The sequence below is a fragment of the Lathamus discolor genome, chromosome 6 (assembly GCF_037157495.1).
Source record: "Lathamus discolor isolate bLatDis1 chromosome 6, bLatDis1.hap1, whole genome shotgun sequence".
Lineage (NCBI taxonomy): Eukaryota > Metazoa > Chordata > Aves > Psittaciformes > Psittacidae > Lathamus > Lathamus discolor.
The window spans coordinates 51,278,053-51,305,278 of NC_088889.1; the positions used below are offsets into that span (position 1 = coordinate 51,278,053).

A 27,226-nucleotide genomic window follows, 5' to 3' on the forward strand; every position below is an offset into this window, starting at 1 on the left:
AGCAGTTATTCAGGAGCCTGTTCTGAAGGGCAGCAGTTTCTTTGTCTGATCTGATAACGCTGCTGCTGCTTTGCTTGGTGGTGTGAGGGAATAATAAAGTAAAGCCTTCAATCGTATGACCTGATCAACGCGGGTCGTCTGTAGTGATTGATATGTCCTCTCAGAACAATAGGCTGCTTGAGCTGTGCCCAGGGACCGATGGGTTTGGTTGGTGTCATGCATTCATTTTTGGCCTAAGTAACAGTGAGACCAAGGTTGCAGTTTTGTTTGCAGCTTGTCTTCAAATCCCTGCGTGATCTAAAATGGTACTTAACTGTATATGCCTCTGCTCTCCCCAAGGCTATTTGGAGAGCACTTTTCCCATCTCCTTTAGGATATGCTGAGTATTTTGAGGACCCCAAAATATTTTGATGCCTTCAATTGGCTCTTTCTGCTCCTAGTGAGTTGTGCAGTGGTTTATCTGTAGTGCGGATGAATGTTAGCATGTGTAGTGTTACACAAAGGATGCCACCTGTCTGCATCTGGGCTGGAGGTGCATTTGGATGTATTTACATTTCTGCAAAGGAGATGCGTTTTCCTGCTTCTCTGTTAAGCTACATCCCCAGTATGTACGGTAGTTTAAGGCAGAGATGTTCTATCTTGAAATGCATGCTGAACAAATACACTCTTCCTTCTATCCTGAGAACAAAATGGTTTGTGGGTGAAAGAATGGCTTTTCCCCCAGCACCTGTGCAGCCACTTTATGAATCAAAGAACCGTTTGTGGAGCACAGAGGAGCTTATTGCTGCTGTAGGGAAGTGCTAGCTCGATGCCCTCTTTCAAGCATTCCTAGCTTCAGCCACAGTGCTAGTGGGCTACAGCTGTGCTGCAATAGCTCTGCCTGCACTCTATTGCTGCTTAGGCATTCTGCTTTTGTCAGAGTGAATCAGGGCATCTGCAGGGAAGGTGGGGTGTCTGTGAGTTTTGTCACACACACAAGAAAATTTCTTGTTTGGAGGTTGGATAATAGAATGCCTTCATACCAGAGAGCAAGAACTGCCCAGGAGATCCTGCTCCTCTCCTAGAGGTGAGGACAGAGAGAGCTATGCTCAGAAGAGATTTCTTCATCTTTATGCAGTGATAGGCTTGAGAAGCATTTGTTTTCTGGAAGTTGTCTGTTATGTCTTACTGTTCTATTTTGGATTTAAGTTTATTGGCTCTCTCTGTCATTTCATTTTGGCAGTGCCCTATTGTTTAAATTATGGTTAGGGCTAGTTAATTGTGGACCTGTTTAGCATCAGTTTTATTGCTTGCCTTCATTCCTGCTCTGGTGTGGGATTGTCATTGCAGTGCCTTTTGGGCATTTTCTTTACTGTCAACTGGCCCAGCTCCTAGGGCTTGAGAAGCTGTTTGGGGATTCCTCTGGGAGCCTAAGGGAGTTATTGGAAACAAGTCAAATTCTCATAAGTTCCTGAGAAAGCTGTCATAAGCCTTGTGGCTGCTGGGGTATTGCAAAGTCCTTTGTTTGTGGGACCCATGATGAGCCATTGCTAGACAATAAGGGTTTCAGGTTCCTTTGTGCTGTACTTTGAAAGGAGAACCAGTTCTGGGCTGTTGTTTTGGCAGACATAAGAACACACAAGATACTCTGTATCAAAGCATTTACAACTTAATTGTTTTCTGCCTTTTTTTTTTTCCCTCTTTTTCTTCCCAGGATTCTTTCTCCATGCACCCAGTTTACCTGTTCCAGTTTCAGTCCTAGCAATGATTCATCCAAAGTCAGACTGCTTTTCCACCCTGTGGCTTTTAGCAACTGGAAGCTCCATTTACCATCAACAGTACTGATGCTGAGGCAAGTGCTGCTGTAGATGAGCCAACTGTCCTTTACTGCTGCCCAAGATATTTGTTACAGTGAGGAAAATTGTTTTGATGACCCCTCATGGTATCTCCTCAGTGTATGTATAACTATATGTGTGCGTACAGCATGTATGCATTCACCCTGCCTTCGCCTGTTGCTGGCTTGTTCTGTGGGACAGGCTTTTGTATAAGTTGCAGGGCTGCTCTGCCCCTGCATATTTGCCCCACATCTTCAAGGCATTTATCAGTTTGTTCCTTTTATCTGCCTCTGCAGTGAAAGAGGTTAAACTAGCTTATTTGCCTCAAGGAGATCACCTTTTGCTGCTGGCTCATGGCTTTGTCCTGCTTTGTGGTGGACAGTGTTTGCTACAACTGAATTTTGAGTAGCTAGTGATGAAGTTTTCATTTCCCAAGGGAAGGTGGTACTCCACCCAAGCAGCTTTCATCCTCTGCATGTCTGTCTTGAAGCAATATTCTGTTTTTACTTTAGTCCAATTGCCCTACACTCTAACCTCTGAGCAAAAAATGGGTGGGTTAAAAAGCCATCCAGAATAGTATTGAAATGTCAAGAATGTGCAAAGTCATTTCAAATACTCAAATTTAAAATGAAATGTGTTGGTGTGTTGAAATTGTTTGATACATCTCTCTGTTTGGGACTGAGCTGGGATAGAATCCAAACCAAACCATGCGAGATCCCTGGAGGGAAAAGTGCAATGCAAATTGGAGGTAGGAAAGTCAGACTGAGCTTTGGTTTGGCTTTGTCTTTGCAGTCTCTTTGAGTGTGTGCCAGCTATGGATGAACAGCAGTAGGACAAATATTTAGGGGCTGCTGTACAGCCTATGGAAGCTTTTATTCAGTGGCATGCATTATGGATTTCATACCAGATCTGAAAAATAGTGTTTCTGCAAGAAGCCACACCACTTAATTTCAGCACAATGTGCTGCCAGCCCTGAAACGTGTCTGCATTTGCTTGCAGAGAGCTTGCTCAGATGCAGGGCTTGGTTCCATCTATTTCTCCCTTTTCTTGGCTTGCTTTCTGTAGATATAATAATAGTAATAATAAAAAACCCCAGAAAAATCCTCTCCAAAATGTTGCTATTGCAGCTGATGTAGATGACTGCTAAAATCATCAATATATTTTTTGTGTGGTGGTGTTTATTGTTGTTTGTTTGTGTTATTTAATTTGGACATTTCAATTTGAAGTAACTGGAAAACTTAGCTATGATAGCACTATAATACCTAAGCATTTGGTCAGCTGCATGGATATTGGCAAACAAGTCAGGGGATGTGTTTCAGAGCCAGCTTGGAAGAGCTGGGGTGTAAGGGACTGACTGGGGAACAAGAAGCTTTTCTGAAATGTGATATGCCAAGCTGCCTTCGTGTTTATTAAGTCTGAAGAGTCAGAGGGGGCACAACAGAGGGACTGGGAGGGGGAAGAAGTCGCAGAGGATGCAAAAAGCCAGCCTGGTATTTAGCACCTGTGAGCATAAGTGCATGTGTGTGCGGATGAGTGCAGAGTGTGATTTAGTAGTTTCTAGATTTACTGCGGAACAGTTTGTTATCTCCACTGATGCACAGAAAGTTGCTGCTCACTAGTTTGGCCTTGACTTGCAATAGCTGCCTATGAGCCTTAATGTCAGCATGGGTCCCTGGAGTGCTATGGATCTGGTACTGTTTGCCCAGGACTCAGGCTGCAGCTTGTGCTGAGTGGCACGGGCTGGACTGGGTGTAGCAAGGAGAAGGTGATGTCAGCAGGGTGGGAAAATCCTCTTGTGATTTTCATAGGGCAGACTGCTGTCGAAATACGAGGGAATGTGGAGTTGATAGTCATGAAGGAAGTCAAAACAGGGTGTTACTTTGTTGTAGCAGCACACGGATGATGGGAAATGAAAGCTGAAGGCTCTGACTGTCAATGCTTCAGTTTATCTTCAGAAGTTAAAGGTCTCTCTTGAAAGGTTTTCTTCTAAGACAGAATGTGCATAATGTGTTATGGCTGTGTGACGTACACGTGTAAAATTGCCTTTCAGTGTACCTGCTGCTGCAGAGTGAATCTGACTGGTTCTCTTTCTCTGCTTGTGCCAATGAAAATAAATCGCCCCGTCATAACTTGAGGAAAACAGTGTTCTGTAATCCTGTGTACAAGGCCACTGGCCAATGGTGTTTAAAACAAAGCCAGCCCTTCCTGTGGTGTTGGATGCTGCTTCTAAGCAGGTTGGAAAGCCAGCTGGGCAGGGAGGCAGCAAAGCTGTCACTTCTGCAACTTTCCCACTCATAGCTGTTGAAAAGGGCTCTTCTCTGAACTCTGGACAATGTGTTCTTGCTCCTTTCCCCTCCCATCCCTCAATTACTACGACAGTCCTTTCGCTCTGTCAGAGAAGGTGCTGTTTTCTTTTGGGGCTCACAGAACAGGAGGAGGCATTGCACATGACATTTTGTCCCAGACACTCTTTACACCCTTCTCATTTCATTTCAGATCTGTTTTCTCTTTTTAAAAGCTTTGCAGAGAAAAGACGAGGCTCTAATGACGAAGGAGGAGGGAGGGAGAAGGAACCTTCTCTCTTAATTTTTTTGCTACTTATGTGTGTCACTGATGAAGTAGAATATGGTGTGAGTGTCAGTGTGTCTGTATGCACAGTGATGTGGAGCAAGTGCCTCAAATTTAACTCGTGGGGAATAGCTGAAAGAGGATTTCACGGGCAGGGCTCAAGTAGAGTGGTAAATACTGGAAGCTGGAGGTCTGAGTCCCTTACCTGTTCTTTTTTGCCGATTCTGATCACGCACAAGAGCAGATAGAGAGTGTGATTTAGGGGGGCTAGCAGGATCCTCTGCTTGTGAGAAGACCTCAAGCCCTTCTAGCTTGCTTGTGCTCTCTCATTCACATTAGTCATGGGATGCTCTTGTGATCAGCCTTGCCTGCTCTCTGTTCTGTCTGGTTTACACAGCTGCTCTGTGTGTGTTTTTTCCTGCAACACTCAGGATGTTTCCCTCACTTCCTCTCTGTGTTCATTATGAGTACTAAGCTCAGGGGTGTCAGAACATGCAATCTCAGACTGTCATCAGTGTGTCATGATCAGCTTATATAGGGAACAGCTACTGGTTACTGGTAATGTTCATGTGTACACAAACCTCCCCTAAAAGAGGGCTTATTTATGGGGTGTGAGAAGTGAGGCAGCAAGTGAGGTGCCCATCAAGTCAGTGAAAGGAGCTATGGCTTAAGTCCAGCTTGTGCTGCCACGTTGCATCCCTGAGCATCTGAGTTGATACTTGGTTGAGCATAAGTAAGTCACTGAAGTGTTTCTGGGTTCCTGGTGCTGCTGCAGTTCTGAGCTTTCTGTCAGGGAATGAAACTATTCTGAAGTTCCTTATGGTAGAATGATAACAGTAAGGTCACCCCTGCATGCACTTGACCTATTACTTTTCCCTGATGTTTGGGCCATGCTATGATTTAGTTGCTATTTCCAAAAAGCACTGTTTCTTTAGAAAAATGAAAATTCAATTCTAAAACCCCAGAGCTGTCTTTGCTGGAATTTAGCTGAAGGTTGCATTTGCCTTTGCATGTGGTATGGGTTGTAAACAAAGTTTGCCCTGCTGTTTTTCAGAATGAGCTACAAAGAAGCTTAAAATATGCATTTCTGTGTCTCCCTGGAGATTACTGTGCTTTCACCATTTACTTTCATCTGAATTGAGCACTGCTATTCAGATTTAACAATAGTGTAGACCAAGTAAAGGAGCATAATATTAATCCTGTTTAGTTGGTGGTATGTAATCCAGCTGTTCCTAACACACTGTCTTGGATTCATGCCACTTGATGCGTCTAAAATAAGAAGTGGAGAGGTGCTTATGTGTAGATGATGACTTCTGTCTTGGTGGGAAGAGGTGTCCATCTCTCTCCATTGACCTTAGAGGAGGCTGAGTATGATGATCAGCTTAACTTGGGTATTTCGTGAGTGCCTAAGGTGGGTCAGGTAGTCAAGCCTAGTGTTGGAGAACATGCAACGCATGGGAGACCCTTTGCATGTGTCACCTTTTGCAGCTTTGCTGATACTTGGGTTAAAGGAAATTCTGCTTATACTTTTGTAGAGCTGCTAAAAGCTTGTTTCAAGTTGGTTCTATTTTCTCTTTTTAGTAGAGTCTCGTCCTATGCTGCTAGTAAAGGGAAGGGTGATGCCTTTTGATCTGCACATGCATCTGGACTAGTAGTGGTTAGTAGTTAGTTTCCTTTAAGCCAGGAGGTGTAGCAGCTGCTGGCAACTCAAGGTACTGTAGCAGCTCAACAAGGAGCGTTTAGCTGCCATTTAACCTTCAGTGGTCATAGTGCTTGCCCACTGTCTCAGACTGCAGCTTTGGTATCTTTCCCTAACTATTTGGATTTTTTATTTTTCTCTTAGCTGTGACAAGCTTACTCTTGCATATACACTCAAGTGGATAATTAATCTGTCTCTCAACAGGCTCTGCTCTAGCCATAGTATTATTCAATTCCATGGAAAGAGTTACTTTTTCATTATGATGCTGGAAGAGTAAAAGGCAGCTTATTCTCTACTTTAAAAATGCCATGATAGAACATAAAGCTTTCATTAAACATGCCTGGGTGAATTTATATGCTTAAATGTCTGAGCTGTGTCTAATATTTTTTTGAAAGAGAAGGAAATAACACAGCTCTAATAGCCAGTGTTTTGTTTTTGGATGGTTAATCAGTAGTATAGAAAAAATGATTGCATTAATTCCTTAATAGTTTTAGGCCAGGAAAAATAAAAAACAAAGAGAGTATCTGTTGCTGTAGGGTAGTTCTCCCCTTCTTTCCATCTTACAACCCTTTAGGAGTGTTGGCTTCTCAGTGGTTGACAGGTGATTGTATCCACATTGCAGTTCTTTTTGCTGTTATTAGCTTACCTGATAGAAGACTTGCAGTGTAATAGCTGGTGAAACAGCCGATTTCTACCAGGAGCTTTTTCATGCCGACTTGGCTTTGAGTGGGTGCCTGGTTACGCTGAATAGTGTTTTGTCCTCAAATAGGTGAACTTGCTAGCAAGCTGGACATGTTGTTTTGCCCCTTCTCTTGCATGTGTGATTGTCACAGACTTCAGTGCTACTGTTCAGCCCATTATCTCTCACAGACTTCAGCGCACCTTTGAGGTGCATACGTGAACTCAAGCTGAGTTTTGAGCCTCCCTGAGGTGGTAAGTTTGGGGGGGTGGTCACAGTATTACTTAGTGTTTTGCTAAGGGATATCTGGTAGAATAAGCCCTGCTCCTGGGATTAACTGATTTTATAGATTTCCAGCAGCAATTGTAGTAAGCTGAGCAAAGGCAGGGGTCAAGACTGTATAATAGTAGTTATTTTTTTTGTTCCTGAATTGGTTTGATGGCAGCACTCAGCTACTGCAATGGATAGAAAAAGCACACTGCAGATCAGCTGCTGGGTAATGACTTGCTATACCACCCAGAGCACCTTTACAATTGTATGGGAACTGAGAGCTGTCTCGCTGTGCAAACGTACATAATTCTGGTCAGCTGCTTGGTGTCTTGTGTACAGGGCTTAGGCTTGTGTGGACTGGAGCTGCCTTCATAAATTAAGCACTTAGCTGTGATGTGTGGAAAAGTGGTGTGCTTATAGCTGGCCCTGCCAAAGATTCATTACAGACTCGGTTGCAAGTTGATACAGAGAGACAGCCATAGTGCTTGGCTCTCATAAATATCCGAGTTCTGGATATGTGGGAGAAGTGGTTTGTGGTTGGGCAAACTTCTTGGAGGTTCACAGTCTGTGGCAGAAGACCAGAAGCTGGGAATCACACAATGCTATCATTTCCATACTGCAGAGTTAGAAGAGGATGTCTGACCAAGTAAGACGCGGAACCCAAGACTTAGGGTTGAAAGCCATGAATTTGGCAATTGTGGTTTCAAAAAGAGGTTTTTAAGTCTGTCCCTGTCTTGCCTTGGAAACTTTGAACACTCAACCACATGCAGGCACTAATATAAGTTACAAGACCTGACACTGGTTTCTGTTTATTCCTCCTCCATATTCAGTCTATAAAGGTTATTTCCCTTCCATGGAGGCAGAAGCTTGCGTTTTACTGGCACCAGCCCATGTGGCTGTCTGCAGCTGTAATTGGGAAGGAAGCGTTACGCTGCCGCATTTTCTTGCCACCACTGCATCTCAACTAAAGGACTGATTTGGCTGCTGGAAGATGCAATATAAACTTTTTTAGTTTAGGTAGTTGAAAATATCACATCATGATGAAGGATGTTTATTGTAACAACAGAATATTCCTTGTATCATCTGCCAAAGTGAGGGTAACTGAGTAGGAGCTGAGCTAAACAGGGCTGCATGGATTTAACACGGATGAATAGCCACTGCTGAGGGCGTGAAAGAAAAGGGAACTGGGAAGGAATTTTCAAGGCACAGAAAATATAGATCCTGTATCGTTTACTCTCCTGTAACCTGGGTCCCTATTCAACAAAGTACTGACAAATCCCTTTTCAGCTAAGTCTTCAGAGGTGAGTTTCCAAAGGGTTTCAAGTCTACAAAGACACAGAGAGTGGCACTTCAAAGGGATTTCAAAATCTGTGTTCTAGATGCCTTGTACTTGTGAGTCTGTGGAGGATTTCTTCCTAGTCTTTGCTAGTCGCTTTCCTTGAACACCTTGGCTGTGAGACCTATCTTAGCCAAGGCAAAGCAGCGTTTGTCAAAATATTTATCTGAGCTGAGGCCTTTACAATATAACAGATAAAAAAAAGAATGATGGGAAATGGTGACCAGAACAGGTTTTTTTTTAGGCCCAGATGCCTGTGTAAGCACGCAGATAAATAAGGATGCCTAAGCCTGCTGCTGTCTAGGGGCAGGATTGCCCATGTCTTCAGCAGCTCAGGAGTTTGGAGTGGGCTGGTGGAGGCAGACCCATGAGGCTGCTTTACTTTCTGCAGACATTCTGCATGAAATACACTGTAGAGATTTGAAGGTGTTACAGTGATTAACTAAATGGGAACTTGAATGACAAAATGATCCTGTTATGCTGCTTAGGCTTGGCAGAAGGAGAGGTGTTGGGGTGCTGCTGCAGTGCATTTCAGAGCAGTGGGAGTTTGTGACAGAGCGGAGCAGGTGTGAACACTCCAGATCATGACTAAGTGATGTCTTGGCTGATGAAGAGTGCTGTTTTATTCCTTTCGCTTCAATGTTTTCTTCCAAATGTAATTTGCAGCAATCGCATATCTTTCTCTCTTATTTACTGTTACTGGTGGCTTGCAGTTTTGTATCAGCCTCTTCCTGTTGCAGGCATGAAGAGGAGGGAATTAGCCTTTGCTCTGCTGGTTATTTGTTATGGTTATGTGGCATTAAGGCACTGCACAAGGAAGAGGGCTTCTGTCCTCAGGAACATGTCCTCTGAACATAGGAAAGGGAGTATCTAGCATACCTGGAACTGGGAGCAGAGCCCAGGTCTCCTATACACTTCGTCCAACCTCGCAGCTACTGATTGGTACAGAGGCTTGCATGGCACCCTGCCATATTGATTTTTCATCTTTTGTGTGTGTGTGTTTTAGCTGCCGCTCTCTGAAATTCAGCTGAGGAATTTCTGAACTTGGGTGTGCAAATAAATGGAATGAAAATAAGTGAGACCCCAGCTTCCCAGTAGAAGCTGGGATTCTCTTCTTGCTGTTTGAGGATTCCTGTGGGTTGACAGGAAGTCTGGAGGAGGAAGGGTTACAAATGCCTTGCTTTGATTTCCAAAATTGCTCCAGGCTGCAGATTTGACTGGTTTTGAATAACATATTTCAGTATTGAATTCTCATGCAGAGGGGCCACTAATGCAGCTGACATCTATTTTCCTAAGCCATATAATAGGGAAAATCAGAAAAGAGTAGGGTGAGGATTTTTCTTGCCCTTTTGGCTTACAACCACTTCTGAAAAGTACCTTTCTTGTTTCTTTATCTATAAAGATTTTCTGGACACTTCTCAAGGCATTGGGTCAAGGCATTTGAAACAGCTAGCCCAAGTCATCAAGAATAGATCCTACTTCATTATGCTTACAGTTGGGATTTCCCACTGCCTCTCACAGGTATGTATGTATTCACAGATAAGAGAAAAGCTTGACTTCTGCATAAGCAGAGCTATACTTATTAGTTGAGGCTTTTCAGTCATTCTTATTTTCCTCATTTAAAAATACATCCATAAACCCAAACACGTGCTTATTTGAGTGTATTGTGTTTGTGTGGCAAGGTTTTGGTAGCAGGGGGGCTACAGGGGTGGCTTCTGTGAGAAGCTATATGGAAGCTTCCCCTGTGTCTGATAGAGCCAGTGCCAGCCAGCTCTAAAATGGATCTGCTGCTGGCTAAGGCCAAGCATGTCAGTGATGGTGGTAGTTCCTCTGGGATGACATGTTTAAGAAGTGGTGAAAAACCAGCACCGCTGCAGCCAGAGAAGAGAGAGTAAGTGGCAGAACCAACTCTGCAGATACAAAACATCAGTGAAGGAGGGGAGGAAATGCTCTGGGTGCTGGAGCAGATTCCCCTGCAGCCCAACAGTGGTGCAGACTATGGTGAGTGAGGCAGGCTGTCCCACTGCAGCCCATGGAGGTCCATGGTGGAGCAGATCTCCACCTGCAGCCTGTGGAGGACCCCATGCTGGAGCTGGTGAATGCCCAAAGGAGGCTGTGACCTTCCCTGCGGGCAGCAAGCACTAGAGGAGGTGTCTGGCAGGACCTGTGGCCCCATGGAGAGAGAAGCCATGCTGGAGCAGGTTCACTGGCAGGACTTGTGACCCAGTGGAAGGGACCCAAGCTGGAGCAGTTCATGGAGCCTGTGGAAGTATTTGTGTTGGAGAGGTTTGTGGAGAACTGTCTCCCATGGAAGGGATCCCACACTGGAGCAGAGGAAGAGTATGAAGAGTGCTTACCCTGAGAAAGAAGGAGAGGCAGAAACAATGTGTGATGAATGGACTGCAACTCCCTTTCCCATCCCCCTGTGCTGCTGGTCGCAGGAGGTAGAGAAAGTGGGTGAGGGAAGGTGGGAAGGTGTTTTGAATATTTGGTTTTATTTCCTACTATCCTACTCTGATTTGATTTGTAATAAATTAGGTTTTTACAGGTCAAGACTGTTTTGACCGTGATGGTAATTGCTGAGTGATCTCCCTGTCCTTATCTCCATCCATGAGCCTTTTGTTACATTTTCTCTCTCCAGTCCAGTTGTGGAGCAGGAGTGATAGAGTGGCTTTGGTGAGCGTCAGCCAGCTCAGCCACAAGGGACCATCGTGACCACAAGGGGACCTCTTAGGTGTGGGGATTATATTGTGTCTGTCTGAGATGGAGTTGAGTTAATTTTCCCCACAGCCACCCTCGCAGTGCTGTGCTTTGTACTGGTAGCTAGAAAGGTGCTGAATAACACATCACTGTTTTAGCTACTGCTGAGCAGTGCGCACACAGCATCAAGGCTGTCTGTCCAACATTCCCCCTCCCCTGTGGGGTCTGTGGGGTGGGCAAGATTTGGAAGGGGACATAGCCAGGACAGCTGACCCAAACTGACCAAAGGGATGTTCTGTACCATATGGCATCTGCTCAGCAATAAAAGCTAAGAGAAAGGAGGAGCGGGGGTGTTTGTTATTATGTGCCGAGGTCAACCCACCAGATTGAGCCATGTAAGTTTTCAAAGGTGGATCTTCTTATTCAAGTGTGTAACTTAAGAAGCACTCTGTATGCTGAATCTAGCTGTTGTACTAAGTCAGTAGCTGGAACTGTTGAAGACCTGAGCTTTGAGCATGGAAATAGGTACCTGATTTTCAGTTAACTGTGTAACACTGTGTATATGAACACAAACTGTGCCCCAGATACGAATATGAAAATACTTTTCCTACTAACCTTAAGCTTTGCACAGTTAGGAAAGTGTACATTAATGTTAATTTTTGTCTAGTCAGAATGCACACAGAAAACACAGCATTTACCTTAAAGCCCTTTGGCAGAGTTTCCTGTAAAGATCCTAAGCAGTATATCTGGTTAGAGAACAGGACACTGTATATTAGTATAAACATATTTATGCTTGCTGAAGTGTTGCCTAATGCTGCAAGTAAAACGCTGGACTAGTGACCAAAGGTTTATCTTTATTCAGCCTGACTTCCACTTAATGCACCTGCTTATTTGTAATTTGATTGCATCCCTTTAATGTGTTTCAAAACCAAGTACTTCTGTGAAAATAATTCAGATGCTGTGAGGTGGAACAATTAAAATATACTACTTGGTATAATTTCTTTCAGTCACTTTTAAGCAAGCATTTTGGAAGAGATGCCAAGCCTTCTGTGTTTTCAGGGCTTTGAAAAAATACTTCTGGGAATTAGGAGAAGATTTCCTTGGGTTCAGGTTGGGCCCACATTGCTTACTGCAGAGCACCTTGCAGCTTCCAAAAGCGTAGTACTGGCCCTTTGCAGCAAATACGGTGTGAATTAAACCATGGGCTTCTGTTTGCTTACCAATGCTGGACAGTTAACTTGCATTAGGAGTGCATTTTTTGAAGCTAATTCTCCTGATTGTTCCACCTTACTGCACTTAAATTTGAACAATGGAGTAGCTTAAGAGTGTGTATTTTATTCCTTTTTGGATAAAACTAAACTGTAAGCTGTGTTCCAGGAGCACACACGGTGCTCATAGTCTAGTCCAACATACCTCATCCCAAAATGCTGCTGATGATGGGGACCCTTGGGAACAACTTACTTGCTTTACAGATTTGTTCTTATCGGGCAGCATTTAGACAGCTTTGGAGTAACTTGGGTAAGGCTAGTGGTGCTCAGTCTGAGATGTGCATGCGAGGGGCTAGGTGAGGGGAAAGGAAGTGGGCTGAACCAGCAGTGTGCAGAGTGAAAGGGGAAGACATTCTGCTTCCATACTTAAAAAGAGGACAGGCTGGGGATATGTTGGCTGGTTACAGCCTTGGCTGCAGTGATTATGAGACGGACCTCAGGATCCTGAGTGGAAGAAACAAGACAAAAAGCAGGATTGCAACCCTGGACTCTAAATGAAGTGCCAGGAACTAAGTGGGGTTTTGGATATATTGAGCACCAAGAGAACATTAGATTAGAAACTAAATTGGTGAACTCTTTCATTTACTGGAATATATTCCTCCATTTTAGTATCTTCATATTTGTGTCATTTGTAATTTTCTTGGGAGCACTGCTCTTTTACAACTTTCTTCAGGAAAATCCTGTTAGAGTTTGGGACAAAATATATGCTTTGTTGGGGTCAGATGCATGTGGAAGGATATGGACTCCAGCTGTTGCTAGGTTATGCTTATGTCCTTACACAGAAAAAGAAATCTGCATATCTTGGGCGTGTCATATGATAGGTCAAAATGTTTCTCTTGCTGCATGATGTCAGCCACTGCTATTGTGTAATGAGTAGATCCTATGGTTAAGTTTTCATGCGACTGGCGTTAGTTAAACTCACCTCTGAGTCAGTCTAACATATGCAAATCTTTCTTGATTCACACACTGGAAGTGTATAAAGCATTTTTCTTATGGGAATTTGCATTTCTTATGAACTACAATAGGAATAACAAAAAAACCCATATAAAATGTATTTCAATTAAATTTATTTTTTTTTAATTGAAATAAATGTGAATTGGATGTCTTGTTTGAAATTTTTGAAATGTGCTATGTAGGACATGTGTCACTCTTTGTCCTGGCTTTAATATGAATCAGCACAGGAATCCTGTGTTTAAATGTCTTGCCTGTATTGTGTCTTTAATCAGGAATTCTGACTATGGTGAGGGCCAGCTTGCATCCTTTAGCCCAGCAAGAAGGTGCAACAGTGCATAGAATGCAAAAAACCTTACACAGTCTTGTCTCTGAATGTTTTTTCATCGCATGCTATTGCCCTTGAAAATCTGTTCTGTGTAATCACTGGAAGACTTGCTGGATATTCGTCTTCAACACTGAGGATATTGAGAAGCAACTGAGCAGTCCTGTTCCACAAACTGAAATGACCAGTTTGTGTAAGTCTCTTACTTGCACTGTATGGGGATAACTTGAATATCTTCCAAACATAACTCCTATATTGTCTATGTGTGTCGTCCAGGTGATGTCCTGGGAAAAGCCTGTGATTTCTCTGCGCAGTCCTGTAGCTATTATTTTTACGTTTTGGTTTCAGTTCTGTGACAGTGGCGTTGTGCAAGTTATTGCATGTTCAAGCTGAAAGCTGCATTAGGAAATACCTGTAGGTTAAGCTACTGATAAAACAGTAGGTTTTACTTCTTCTGAGACTTCTGGGCTTTTGTTCCATTCATGGGCTTATGTCTGTCTGGAATCACTTGTGGTGCTGGTAGAACAGTAGCGCGGCAGGCACAACACCATTAAGTAGCATGGTTTTGTTTTACAAGGGGGTGTTTTAACTTTACCAGAGGCTGCACCTTTTACTTCCCTGCCAGTTCTGAATCAGGTGATGTTTTCTTGCTCTGGGTAATATAATTTGGCTTTGAAATTCACCTGTAAGCCTGAAGCTGTAAGTGAATCTCTTTGGGAACTATCATGCCTCTTCTCATTCCTCCTCAGTGCATCTAGTAAAATAGAAAAGAAAACCCTCTCTAGGAAGGGTTTACTTCTAGCCCCCTGCTGGGGCTCTTGAGCATCAAACTTCTGCTTTTGCTTGTTGGACTCAGCTGGGCCTTGAGGTGACATCTGGAAGATACTTAAAGCTGTTCAACTGAGAAATACAGTACTGCTGTGTTTGCCAATGAAAGCTTTTAGGGAGGTGATGAAGGACTGTTAGATGCCTTAAATGCTTTGTGGCAAAATAGCAATGCCTCATGTGCTGGAAGAGCACATAATCTAGAACAGCAAGTCTTTGCTGCCCCTGCGTTTTAAAGGAGGGTAGTGAGCAGAAAATCCCATGGAAGTTCAACATCATGAAAGAAAAAATTCCAGTTGCTTCCCAATCTCTCTTAAGGATGATTGTTTCAGGCTTTTGCTTTTAAAAAGCTAGCGAGAACACTTCAAGTATGTGATCTCTAAACTATAGGTATTCTTGGTAAGTAAGATTTTTAATCTTTAATTCAATTTTCTCTACTTGCCTCCTTTTGGTATGGATAGAGGGAGAATAAACTGACAGCTGTAGGAATGTGGATAGAAGTGATATTTCAAGTAAATTTTGCCTATGAGGATGGCTAACAGTTTTATCCTCATGCATTGCTTGAGAGATAATGGGCCTGTCACAACGTTAATATCTACTGCCGTTTGTTTTCATTGTTTAATGTGCATGGTCACTGGAGCTCATAATTAGAAAATAAGTTCCTTTTAGGAATATGCCTTGTAAAGCAGAACTCAAAATTAGTATTCATTATGAAAGCCACTGTGTATATGACTCAAACAAATATGAACACCTAGCCATTGTTTGGTTTTTTCCTTGGCAATCACTGCATTATTCCCCCTTGTGGCCCTGAAATGTTGGCCTGATTTTTGACGTCTGTAGATAATTGTCTAATGTAATTCTTTGGGTAGGGAAGCTAACCACTGAGTTAATTTTGCTCTCTGAAGTGTTCAGCTTCCAAGGCAGATCTGTCTTTAAAGGCTTCTTGCTGTAATGACTAAACCATTGGGGAATATTGCACGCACAGAAGTGAAAATGTTCCTTCATTTACTCATTCTGATTAACCTTCTGTGTAAAGCTGGATTTCAGAATGCAGTCTTTTGGTGGCTTTTGTCCATCCACTTCTGTTTAGCATGTTGCAGAACTGAATTTGTGCTTTGGTTTATGTTTGCGTAAGCTAGACCACTCGGTAGTCTGGTATGTGTTCCTATATCTGTATGTCAGCTCACTGGTTTTGTGTGTGGATTTTGACTGCAGGAAATTCTCTTGGTACATGCATTCAAATCCACTGTCTGTCTTGCAATTACTATGTTGGCTGTTTTGATAAGAACCAACAGCGTCCTGTGGGACAAGTGTTGGCAGAGGAGGACTTTGGATGTGTGTAGCAGGGCTGTTTGTAGCGTGATTCCCCTCATTTCTGTTTGATGGCACAGTACCAGACATGTTCTAAGACTTCGATGGTCGATTAATTTGTTCTCTTCTGTTCTTGAATTGGAAACCAATTGAGTACTTGTGGAAGGTGCCAGATTAAACTGTTTTTTCTTGGAGTGCCAGTGAAAATGTCTTTCTCTCCCATGTTTCCTTAGGAAAATACACTTGAAAAAAAGAGCTTTCATGATTATGCTGTGTGTGAGCTTGTCAGGCACCTGTAGACAGTTACCCCATGCTGAAGATGTTTGACTCTGTCAGCCAATTGTCATCAATTTTGTCAGAAGGTGGAGGTCCTACCTTCCCACCCAAATACTCTTCTTGCATCCTTTAGCTTTGTGAAAGAACTGACTTCAGTGTACTGGTGCTAGCACAGGAAGCCTAATAGGTGTATCATTGTCTGGTTTAGACAAAGGTGACTCAAAGTTTGGCCTCTTCTTCAGACCATGTTCTGTGAATGTGTGGTTTTAATTTCCCCCCTCCCCTTCTTCCCCTTTTGAAAATGCAGTCCTGGCTGTAAGGAATAGGTCTGAGGCTGCAGTTCCTTGAAGCTCTCAAGCAACATCTTTGTCAGCATTTTAACTTTGTTTTGTTTCTGCTTTGGTAATGATGAGTAATTTTAGACTGTGGTTTTGCACAGAAGGAGGGGAAACATTTTCTCATTCAAAACTCTCACCAGGATCAGACCGTGTGCTTTAATCAATGGAGTTTCAAGCTATTTTGGTGACTGACAATTCTCTTGCACTGCCTTAAGTAAAGTTCTCCCTCTTTTCTTGAGATAAAGAATGTTTTCTGATTTTCATGGATATCAACCACCACTTTCCTTTCTTCTAGATTCTTGGCTGGCATGGCCACAGAACAACAGGCAATGTGTGTACAGCACACCAGCCCAGTGAAACAGTTTAGGAACTGCAGGATCCACATGTTTCCTAACGTAGACAGGTCTGCTCCCTTGCAAGCTTTATGGGACACGCAGGGGTACAGACTCTAAGATATAGGAATCTTTGTTATTCTTTGCTTTGGTAAAGTGTGGGATTTTGGTTTGGTTTTGGGATAGAAGAGCCTAATAAACTGCAGGGCATATTATTTTGGAATTGGGATAGTATCCCTCTGGGAAAGGAAATACAGCCTTTCTAGGAGATGGTGGGGTGTTGTAGGGTGCCGTCTTCCCCTTTGCGTCACAGCAGGGAATGATTAGGAAAGGAGGAAAGCAGGAGGATGGTTAGGCTTTCAGAATCATATGGGTTTACATATAAAAGTCTCATGCTGTATTAAATATGCAATAGAGTTAATTTGCAGTATCGGACATCCCATTTCTTGTTCTGCCCTTGCCCCCTTACTTTCATACTTCAGTCTTTTTGCTAGGAAGTCTGGGCTGTTTGTTGTTTTTCATTTAATGTGAAACAGCTTCCTTACCTAGATATGTTATTACTTTATGAAATGCTTGAAACATATCTGAAGTTCCTGTTTGCCAAAGATTAAATGAACAAGCTGGAATAAAGAGGGTAAGTGCTGTCTTCCTGCTTTCTGAAGAGCACCGATATATTTTTGTTCCTTGTTATTCCATCACCAGTACATGAATTCTGCGTCAGTTGTTCAACAAAACCCACTGCATTTATTTATTTATTCACTAATATGTTCCTTCAATTTCTGGATTCTTCTTCCTTTCCCTTCTGGGAAAACACTGTACAATTTTGTAACACGAAAATATAGAGGAACCTTGAGAACGATGAGAAGAGGCAGATATTTGTTAGCTTTGAGATATCTGTGTTGCTGCTTGACTGGTGAGCTTGCAGTTTGGCTTTAGAAGATTCTCCATGGGTGAGATGCCCATCAGTTTGTCCCATGCTGATAGCTGACTATTTCTTTACTAAGGCCCTTTTTTGTGGTGTTTTGTTCTGGGGAAGATGTTAATTTTAATAAAACAGGTATGCAAACAGCCATGTAAAAGAGAGTTTCTGGGAGCGGGAGTGAGGTGCAGTGAAGGAAAGAAGGGTCTCTGCTTTGGAGAGCCAAAAGCAGAGCTTTGAGGTGGCTTGCACTGGTACCTAGAACCTATCACTCTCATGTCTGAGTGAGATGTGTCTCTTGTGAAGATCTGGTAAAAGGGAGCTGGGCTCTAGCAGTAGTAGCAACTATCTAGTGTTAGCTGTGGTCCCTTTTCTATAGGATTGACTACAGGAGACTCAAAGTGAGGCTGTGTCTTGCTTCTCTTGAGCTGTGAGATTGTTTATTTCCTTGACACCCCCAGGCAGAGGTAATGCTTGTTTTTTGGTTTTGCACTTTGAAGAAGGAGAGCAAGAAGCAGGAGCTGGTGTGGAGGTATTGCAATATGACTTTGAGAAAGAAGGTGTCAGGGGAGTTTGCAGGATTTCCTCCCTGCCCCTACTTCTCTCCTTTCTGTTTCAGAGGTGATGTTTCCTGGCCTGCCTGCTGGTGAACTAGTGTGGGATGGATCAAGAGTACAATACAGCAGTCTGTGGAAGTACTGACAGCCAGTATCAAACACAGCAAAGAAACAGGAGCAGCCTTTCTGTCTTACTGTGCATTTCTCTTGAGTTCTTGGATGTTGCATTGCTAATGTAATTTCTTCCTAATTCGTGTGATCTTCCGTCAGGCAATACAAGACATAACAAATGAAGCAGTAGGGATTTCCTTGAGCAGTGTTTATTTTAGTGACTAACATGTTCTTGTAAACCCATTACCTTGCTTGCAGATCTTGCTCTCTAGCTGCATTGGATAAGTCTGTGGTCATATGAATCATAGAATCATAGAATAGTTAGGGTTGGAAAGGACCTCAAGATCATCTAGTTCCAACCCCCCTGCCATGGGCAGGGACACCTCACACTAAAGCATCCCACACAAGGCTTCATCCAACCTGGCCTTGAACACCGCCAGGGATGGAGCACTCACAACCTCCCTGGGCAACTGATTCCAGTGCCTCACCACCCTAACAGGAAAGAATTTCCTCCTTATATCCAATCTAAACTTCCCCTGTTTAAGTTTGAACCCATCACCCCTTGTCCTGTCACTACAGTCCCTAACGAAGAGTCCCTCCCCAGCATCCCTATAGGCCCCTTCAGATACTGGAAGGCTGCTATGAGGTCCCCACGCAGCCTTCTTTTCTCCGGGCTGAACAGCCCCAACTTCCTCAGCCTGTCTTCATACGGGAGGTGCTCCAGTCCCCTGATCATCCTCGTGGCCCTCCTCTGGACTTGTTCCAACAGTTCCATGTCCTTTTTATGTTGAGGACACCAGAACTGCACGCAATACTCCAGGTGAGGTCTCACAAGAGCAGAGTAGAGAGGCATGCTGTTCTAATTTAGAAGTTCACATCCCAGTGAAGTGAGTAGGACTGCTGCCATCTAACTGAGGGGAGCCTGCTCCTGTCTTACCTGATGGTAGGTCTGCTTTGGGCAATCATGATTTTACTGAGGACAGAGAGCAGCCGCAGACTGGCTGTTTTTATACAAGTATTGTAGTGCTAGTTTTCTGGTTATCCCCGAGGCAGACAGGATGTTGCTTGTGCACTGTGACAGCTCGCTCTTCAGAGGCAACTGGCCCAGTGTCAATTGTTAACAGCTGTGGCAAAAGTTTAGAGGAAGAAGAATCTGATAGTTGATGAATGAGAAGCTGCCCCTAGGAAGATAGAACTGGACTCCCAAGTTGGGGTGTGTGCTCTGTGCCTGACTTATTACTATTACAACAGACTTAATAATGAAACTGCAAGAGTATTTCTGCAGAGAAATTATGGTATAAAGCAGGAGCTGATGAACTCAAATAAAGCCTTTTGATCTATTACAGCTTTTCCTTCAGTGGAAATACTCCTATTCTTATATTCTTTGTTGTATTGGGGTAATATCCTCTACATCTGGCTGATAGAACCTGGCTGATAGAACAAAGAAAGAGAACTATAGGAAAGCATAAGCAATCAGCAGAAATAGTTTTGGTAGTGGTTTTGGTTTTGTTTTTTTTCTTTCAAGTTTGCTTCTGAGGTTAAAATAACAGGAACCAAATGTAAAAGAGCTGATACATTTAGGACTTGAATTCACTTTGTGTGAATTACCAAGTCATGGTTCAGAGAGAGACAGAAAGAGCCCTGTAGTCTGCCAAATGGGCAGGAATTTTAATTTCTCTTCTGTTTCTCACTTCTGAGAACCTGAATCAGAAATACCTGTTGCTTGTGTAAATTTATCTGGCTCATCTACTTGAAAATACTTTCCCAAAGGAAGGGTAGTGTTTGTAGCAATCTGGGAGCTGTTGGAGCAAGTCCAGAGGAGGGCCACGAGGATGATCAGGGGAGTGGAGCACTTCCCATATGAAGACAGGCTGAGGAAGTTGGGGCTGTTCAGCCTGGAGAAGAGAAGGCTGCGTGGAGACCTCATAGCAGCCTTCCAGTATCTGAAGGGGGGGCTATAGGGATGCTGGGGAGGGACTCTTCATCAGGGACTGTAGTGACAGGACAAGGGGTAACGGGTTCAAACTTAAACAGGGGAAGTTTAGATTGGATATAAGGAGGAAATTCTTTCCTGTTACAGTGATGAGGCACTGGAATGGGTTGCCCAAGGAAGCTGTGAATGCTCCATCCCTGGCGGTGTTCAGCGGCTGGTGGTGTTCAGGTTGGACAGAGCCTTGGGTGAGATGGTTTAGTGTGAGGCGTCCCTGCCCATGGCAGGGGGGTTGGAACTGGATGATCTTAAGGTCCTTTCCAACCCGAACCATTCTATGATAATGTGATTTTTTAGATAATGCATTGTTTTTATCTACAAGTAATTCTATAAAAGTTAAACAGAACAACTTTAGAAATTAATAGGCGAACAGCCATTATATTCAACAGAATCGTTATATAAAAGCTGTAGGAATTTCTAGGCTACTCTCATTTTAATTATACTATAATTAATTTGCTGTTTCCTGCCTCTTTTCTAGAATTTGTGAGCTCAGCCAAAATATGTTTGGAATATGAACAAAAGAGTTTGATTCGCTAAGATATATAACCTCTTTTGGGGCAAAGAGTGAATCATTGCTTCCTGGTCTTTCTCATGAGAAACACTTCCTTCTCGTTGTTGTAGGTCTCACTCAAACTACTTTCCTGCCTCTTTCTGTCTTGCTAAAGTCCGAATTTGCAAATTGTGAGACCGTAATAAATTACAGTGGGCTGGAAAGTAGGGACACTAATGGAATTGCATCTGTCAGTGGGATGCTGTGAAAGTGCCTCTTCTACAGCTGTTTATCTGAATTTGAAGGGATTTTTCATGAAAAGGATGATAAATATTCCTTATGCAAAGAGATCTTTTTGCATTAAAAATCTGTGATGCCTGTCTCAGTGTGTACCCCACAGCAAGCTAGAGGTCAGAAAGATACTCGTAATGTAAGTAAGGTGTTCTAAAATCCACTCCCTTTCTTAGGGATCTCTTGAGTTCTTTTTAGATCAAGTCCTGCATGAAATGCAGCTGCTAGCAGGTGGAAATGAGAAAGACACAGTGTGTGTGGCAGTGAGCAGCGCAGTGATGTGGTGGAACAGCAAGTGTTGCCTCATTGCTTGCAGTCTAGTCATTACCACTCCATCTTCTCAAGCTGATGAAGTAGGAGAGATGTATTTCATTCCCTTGCTCCTGAATCAGTGTGTGCTGTGGGAGCATGATGTTGTGTCATCCTGCAGCAGCTTAGACTGGCCACTTAGGAAAAGACCATTAGTGAGGGAGCTGAAACCGAGATGAGGCATGTCATTGGAAAAGGGAGTTTAATAAGTGAGTGCTTTCAGGAGTGTTGGAGCCATCTGTATGGCGAAGAAAGGAGGGGAGAGGACTTTTCCTGGGCTGCAGGACACACAGCGTAGTGTTTCTCTAGAGCAGCTAGATCTCCAGTTGACTGAAAAATGTGCAGATCTTTGTTCCTTGGCTTCCCTGGGCTTCCACCAACCCAACTATAAAAATTACAAAGCAGGGTCTTGCCGAGGAACAAAAAGCTGCTACTGAAATGATGTGAGTACATGTGTAACAGGCTGTATTAGAGTAGTAGTAGTGTAAGAGTGTAGCAAGGGTTAGTTCCTAAAAAGAAGTGCATGTTCTAGTCTTGGAGATGACATGGGAGCTGAATTCCATTCCTAAAGGAAAGAAATGGTGTATTTCTAAATCCTGTTAGCCGAAAGGAGGGTACTATTGTGGAGAGTCTCCCTGCATTGAATCAAGTTTGTGTTCTGTCTTTTCAACTGCAAAGCTATGGACGCATCCCTTCCCATCTTTGTGTGTGAGATGGCTCTCTGGGGACCTTAATGTCACGGTTACTGTGGGAGCCAATTCAAGGTGGATTGTCATGCCATCATAACCAGAAGATATGTGCAAACTCTGTTGTTACATTTTGCAGAGTTTGGGATTTTGAATATTTCTTGCAAAAAAATTATTTCTATTATTTATATGTGGGTATAATTTCTTTTGTGTTAAGCATTTCTGAAATCAGATTGGCTCTGTGGCAGAGAGGATAGCCTGGCAAAACAACTCAGCTTGAAGTGGGTACAGGTACAAGAATTTTAACTCTGCGTACAAGTTTCCCCTGGGAATTGTTCTGTTTGGTTGTAGTGTTTTTGAGTTACCTTGATCTCATTCATGTAAAGCACTCATCAGAATCCAAGGAGAATCTTTTTCCTTTTCATATTTATATCTCTATCCTTTCCATTGCTTTCATTTCAGTGTCAGTTAGCTGACACCGTTACCTGCTGCAGCGCTCAAGAAAAGTCCTCAGCTGAGACTTGGAGCTGCTCATCCAAGAGAAGAGCACTGTGATAAGAGCAATATGCTCTTGGACCCGTTTTTTCATCCATGAAAATGGGATGGTTATTCATGCAGGACCCCTATGATTTAAAACATCTGCTTGTCACCAGAACCTGTTCAGTGACTTTGGACTTAACAGCTTGGGGACTGAGCCCTAGACCTTCAGGATCTCTAGGTTCTTGTGCTAACAGTACTTCTAGCACTCGCAGTATCTCAGTCCACCAGCACAGCAGAGATGGCAGATGTGCTTCTTTGGAAAATTTCTTTGTGTGAAGTTAAATCAAATCTCTAAATTTTAATTGCTAATTTCTGTTAGAAAGAACTGTTTGTCTCTGACCTACATATGGGACTCAAATGTGACTTTCTAACTCTCAGAAGACTTTTCATTGTTGAAAACCTGAAATAGTGTTAAGACTGCAGGGATGCTGTTGTCTCTTGTGACTTTTTTGTCTTTTCTGCTGGTAGTGTGGACTTGAACTCTTCATGCAGAAGAAAACTACATCAACAAGTGGAAAGTTAGGAACTGCTTTATTGGTTGCTGTTTGTAGGTCTGCTAGGGGATTATAGGAAATATATTTTGTGCAGAACAGATTAGTTTTTCTTATGTCCTATCTGTAGGAATATTGTTTAAATAGCTCATTTTTGGTTGGTGGTTTTTTTTTTTTTTTTTCCCTTATTACAGAAAAGATTCTGGTCTGTGGATGAGAATTTTTTAGTATTAAAGCCTGTAGATTTTGATGACTTGTCAAAAAACAATAACAAAACCCTCAACAACTCTGAAAAATAATCTTGTTCTATGCAAAAGGTCTGCAATGAATAATTAATTATTTGTTCCAGTATTATTGGAACTGTTTAATCTGTTTTGCTCATTTCTAAGGAGGAAGTGCTTTCTGTCTATTGAGTTCACAAGCTATTAAGAAAACTTAACTGTATAATTCTGTAGACATATGGCATTTTTAAAATAACATCACTATTAAGGTAATTTCATTCAGATTTTATGAAATATTCTAGGAAGGCCTGTTTCAGGAACCAGATGTAAGGATAAAGATATGCACAACTGATGAAGTTAAACTGGGGCGAGAAGTAGAATATTGCCAAGGAACTCAAAAAGAGATGCTCTAGTTCAAGAAGGGTATAAGCATTTAGTGAGGTGACCTGAAGATGAGTCTGCAAAACGGAGGGGAAACAAAGGCTGATATTCTGTATCAGATAATAAACTGATATTTCTCTTACTCAGGGATTCCAAAATATTTCATGAGCAACAGTGAATGATCTAGTTGTACAGTTATGGTGTTGTTCAGCACTAGTATGTTTAATAAAATCTTCCATAGGTATTTATGGTAGGACATTGGGTAATGATTTGGCTTTTGGTTCAGTAGAACATTGCTCCAAAAGGACAGAGCCATTCTTTTCAGAAGAGACTTTTAATGGCAGAGGAGGATATTGGCACTAGTCTGTGAAATGAACTTGTATTGCGCATGATGTGCCTGAGTGCACCTTTCATTCAGGGCATATGCTTTCAGCTTCAAAAAGAAGCTGTTTGTACCTGTTTAAAACCTATACTCTCTCAAAACAATTCATACTGCGGTGCATATGATTCTCCCTCAGGGAAGAGAGAGAATAAACTGAACATCAGATATTAGCTGCAGCACTTAGTGCACTGCTGGGAGGCACTTGGATATGACAGTGATACAGGCAGTGTCAGAAGCAGTGCAGAAGTGTCTGTGCCAGCAAATCATGTTCAATGTTCACTACAGTATTTTTCTAGAGCACAGCTATGTTTAAATGTATAAGCCAAAAGCATTTTTGCTCCACACCTCCCAACTACTCTTCAAATACAACACCTTGTGGTTTCAGAAAAAGCAAGAAAGAAAGGAGTTAGCTCTCTTTTAAGATTGAGGCAAGCCATCTCTGCCAGGAAAACTGACCTCAGCATAGCGGGTAAGCTCCTGCCATCATTGTGCTATTTGCTGAACAAAGCATGAATCCATGAATTAATAAAATACAATTTCTCAATTGATTTTTATGGACAGGATTTTTCCAAAACTCTCTTTGGGATTTAGGAATCTACTTGTCACTGACTTTCCTGGGGGCATAAGCGTTCATTCTCTGAGGCTATCTGGAAAGCATCTGGATGCTGTTGCATCATCCTTCTGAAGATGCTGGCAGTGCAGTGTCAGCAGTTCATGAGGCCTCACAATCAAGGGAGAGAAATGGTTTACTTATCAACTGTGTATCTCTTGGGAGGAAAAAGGCTGCCTGCACAATGCCTGCAGGGTAGACCGTAACAAGGGTTAGGGACTTGCAATGAAAACTGCTGCCAAATGAAGAAAGTATGTTGCTACTGCATACAGTGCTGGTGTATATGCCTTATATACCAGGTTCTTGGTGACTATTTTTATCTAAAATTCCCCTGCTTACTCTGAAATCAAATGTAGAGTGATTTTTTTGTTTGGGGGGGTTTTTTGGTGGTTTTTTTGGTGTGTTTTTGTTGGGTTTTTTTGTTTGTTTTTTGGTGGGTATTTTTCTGGACAGCAGGAAAGATGTTATGAGTCTATGGCTTTCCCATCTCTTTTGATTTTGCCATAACAAAGCTGCCCTGTTCAATCTATTGTTTTGATTTTTGAATTAATTTCTAAAAGGATTATTTATGGAGAATTTTATATTCCTAGCAGTGAAAGACTGAGCTGTAAAAGCACTGTTTTAATTTAAGAAACTTGATCTTTAGAAATGCTATGTCTGCATGGGCACTGTATGTTAGTACTTTGGGCGCATTCCTGTGCTGATTTCTTGTCAAAGATAGGCTATGTCTCGTTCAAAGAGACTTTTACTTCTTTCTGAGGCCTGAAGCCAGTACTGTCATAAAATATGATAATGTCTTCAAAATGACAACTACCTGGAGATATTTTTTTCTTGGATAAATCCCTTTGCCTTTATTTTCCTGTCCTGTGTGCAGAAACAAGGCAGCATTATAATTCTCATCTACTTTCTGTTTTGTTTGACCCTGTTCTATGGAAGCACTTCTTCAAGGGTCACAGTCATGCATTTGAATTGTGACACCATACGATCATCTCTGCTGTGCTGGAAGGGCAACATAAAAATGACAGCAGCAACGAGACAAAGTGCAGTGTGAACCAGCTCCAGTAGCTTAGTTTTGAAAAGCTTTGTTCAAGGCATCACATAAATATGACAGAAGATAGTTTTATGGTTTAAAAAATGAAGACAGAATTATGTAGGTAATCTTTGCAACCTAGTAAAAATATCATAGGACACAGAAATTGAAGTGTTACAGCTTCCTGTGATCTAAATTGGCATCTAATCTTAGTAGGTGAAGCAACACTTGAGGATGTTGTTTATAGTGATTGCTTTTTTATCACTTAAGAACAAAGTGGTGTTTTGAAAACCTTCATTATGTGAATCAGGCAAATGAGGCAATTCAGGTAATAAGTAAAATCTGTGAAGATGAAGGAATCTCTGTGCTTTACTTTGCCTTTATAATTGGCCCAGACCTTTATTTTTACGTTCTGAATCTCAGTCTGAAAACTACATTGGGGGAGGAGGGGACTAGTCTGGTTATTAAGAGTAAAATCTCTTTCTGCTTAGAGCCTAAAAGGTATTTTCCCTATTACCTCTCTACCACCTCCCCCATACACCAACATCCCCCCCCAAATGAACAAGTTGCTTTTCCTGCCAAGGAAATGCTTCGCTGCTACAGGGCCTGCCTCAGCTGTGGAGCAATTTTTTTATGGTTAAAAGTGAAACCTTCAACTTATGTTAATTCTGTGCAACTAAAGCTGCCTAAGAATTAAGCATCTAACCAGTCATTTAGGGCTTCCTTCTGCAGATGACAGGAGGAAAAGAAGGAGAAAGGGAACTTGGAGAGGAAGATTCATCCCACCTCAAATAGGGCTTTCCTCAAGATGGGCTGTGTTGGATTTGCTGTTTCTTTCCTTTGGTTATACAAGGACCTAAGACTTGCCTTGGAGAGTGCATCTGGCAGTTAAATGGTTGTATGCAGGTATTTGTGTGTGCAACTTGAATCCCAAGCATAGTCCTTAGAGCAACAGTTGTCTTTGTTACACAGGGTGTACCTGGAGATGATGCAGCATTTGCAACCAGAGACATTTTATTTTGGAGGCTGATGCTGAGTTTGTAGGGTTCTCATGCTGGTAACTTACATGTATTTAACTGAGTGTGGTGATAGTTGTCTGAAGGAAAATCGGCTTCAGGACCTTCTGCTGGTCAGACAGATTCTATTTGCTAAGACTTCACAATGTGCTTGGAAGAAGCTCCGTCTGTTTGCTTGGACAGTTAAGTGCTTACTATAGTAATGATGAAGGGTGGATTTTGTCAGCATGTTACAACAAAACTTTCATAAAATCTTAGAAGAAAAAAGGACTTCTTGAAATACGAGCTCATGTTATGTAAAATAAAAAGTTGGGAGCTGGGGGTCAATTATTTGGGTTTTGTGGTGTATTTCCCTCACTTGAATTCACTGAGTAATTCCCCTGTTGTACAAGTTTTACAGAGCTTTCAATGTCCAGCTAGCATTCCTCCTTGTAGCTTGTTATTCGTTTGGAAGATCAGCTATAGGAGTGAGTGGTTACCTAGCTGTTCTACCAGTTCTTGCCAATGTGG

General features: G+C 42.4%; 1 protein-coding gene across 6 annotated transcripts in view; it reads left to right on the top strand.

Moving 5' to 3' along the window:
* Window positions 1-27,226, top strand: part of TSPAN4 (tetraspanin 4) — a 470,914-nt gene that overhangs the window by 9,278 nt on the left and 434,410 nt on the right. The window contains exon 2 of one of the 6 annotated variants that reach the window (XM_065682686.1): window positions 9,769-9,887. The exons of the other annotated variants lie outside the window; for them this stretch is intronic. The gene's annotated coding sequence lies outside the window, so the exon portion shown is untranslated. The remainder of the gene's footprint in view (window positions 1-9,768; window positions 9,888-27,226) is intronic. 6 annotated transcript variants of the gene reach the window in all.